The sequence below is a fragment of the Ornithorhynchus anatinus genome, chromosome X5, assembly GCF_004115215.2.
Source record: "Ornithorhynchus anatinus isolate Pmale09 chromosome X5, mOrnAna1.pri.v4, whole genome shotgun sequence".
NCBI classification, from domain to species: Eukaryota; Metazoa; Chordata; class Mammalia; order Monotremata; family Ornithorhynchidae; genus Ornithorhynchus; species Ornithorhynchus anatinus.
Window position 1 is genome coordinate 23326285 of NC_041753.1, and position 1796 is coordinate 23328080.

Consider the following 1796-nt stretch of genomic DNA (forward strand, 5'->3'; position numbering starts at 1 on the left):
ATTATATAATTATCATATTATGTTATAATCTAATATATATATTAGAGAAGCAGCATGGCTTAGTGGAAAGAGCCCATGCTTGGGAGTCAGAGGTCGTGGGTTCTAATCCCGGCTCCGCCATTTGTCTGCTGTATGACCTTGTTTAAGTTACTTCACTTCTCTGTGCCTCAGTTACAGCATCTGTAAAATGGGGAGTGAGACTGAGCCCCGGGTGGGACAACCTGATTACCTTGTATCTACCTCAGCATTTAGAACAGTGCTTGGCACATAGTAAGTGCTTAACAAGTACCATTATTATTATTATTATTATGATACCAGCTGCATTTTGCTGCTAGAGAAGTAGAAATGAAAGTGCAAGTGAAGAAACTGTTGATAAATCTATTTTTTCCTTTAGACTGGTATTGTCACAGGGGAGTCTGGGAAAGAACAAGTTGGCTGGTGATGAATTTAGTCTTTGAATCTGGAGGAGGAGGGAGTCTGTTCTCTTTCTTGAGGACCCACTGAGTGCCATGGACTCGGGGGTCCCGGCTGATCAGCACCAAAGGGCAGAGGGAGGGGTAGCATACGGACAGGAGAGAGGTGATATTTTGTAGCTGGGGACTGTAACCTTTCACAAAGCTTATGTAAAGGGTGACACTGCTGTTGACCCAATAAAAGAAGACAAAGCAGGAGACCAGGAGCAGGATGGTCTGGATGGCTCTGGTCTCCACAGATGATGTTGGGGAGAGGCTGGTGCTGTGGATGTGCTGGACTTGACTGTGGTGTTGGTATAAAACTATTACCATGTAGCCACTGACCCAGCTCATGAGACACACAAAAAGGAGATCTCGGAGAGTCATGGCAGTTAAGAATGCAACGACACTCATGTAGTTGCCCTTGTGGATACTGGAACAGTATTTTAATGTGTAAGTGTATTCCGTGAAGGTCACATTTTTGGTGGCTTGTGTGGAAATGATTATTTTGAAGTAGATCAATATATTGAGGATCCAGAAGAAGAGGAAGGAAGGGAGGATGTAGTCGGGGGCTCTGGGTTTGAGCCGGGCCCAGCGGGAGGTGCTGGGACTGATGGTGATGGCCTGGAACACGCTCAGGAGACATGTGGTGCAGATGGACAGGCCCCGGGAGACTCGGTTTGTGAACATGACAACTTGGCAGCCAACATCATTCAGAATATTCTTCATTCCAAAGGACATCATCGTCTCTGGAACGCCTCGAGTGAGTAGGGTAGCTGTGTTGGCCATGGTCAAGTGGGTGAGGATCAGATCTGTTGGCTTCCTCTGGTGGGATTGGAAAATGAAGATGTTGATGAACACGATGAGTAAGGCTGAGTTCCCCAGGACTCCGACACCAGTCTGAGAGAGGAAGAAGATTCCCCAAATCAGGTCACCCGAAAGCATTGCCTCGAATTAGTCACACCTGTAAAGACAATCCTGATGAGTCACAGTGTTAATATCCAAAAGGATGGAATTAGGCAATCATAGGACAAGTGACAGCCTTCCTTTGTCCTGATAGGTCAGTAAAATTCTGGGGGTGGCAGGGTCATATGTGGAACTCTCAGTTGTAAGCAATTTTTGGACTCCTATGTGATAACATGGGAGTGAGGGAGAAAGGCAGAGGTCACATATTTCTTTCCACAGGGTGAGAGTTTATCTTTTCCAGTGGTCTGAGTCAATTTCCAAGATGAAATCAATCAATCATATTTGAGTACTTACTGTGTGCAGAGCACTGAACTAAACACTTGGGAGAGTACACTGTAAGAATATCTGTGTAGATCTCCCAAATTTCAGACTTTGAGA

The 1796-nt window shown here is 45.4% G+C and overlaps 1 pseudogene; it reads right to left on the reverse strand.

The window, feature by feature from the left end:
• ORNANAV1R-PS3365 (vomeronasal 1 receptor ornAnaV1R-ps3365 pseudogene) lies at positions 936 to 1397 on the reverse strand (annotated as a pseudogene).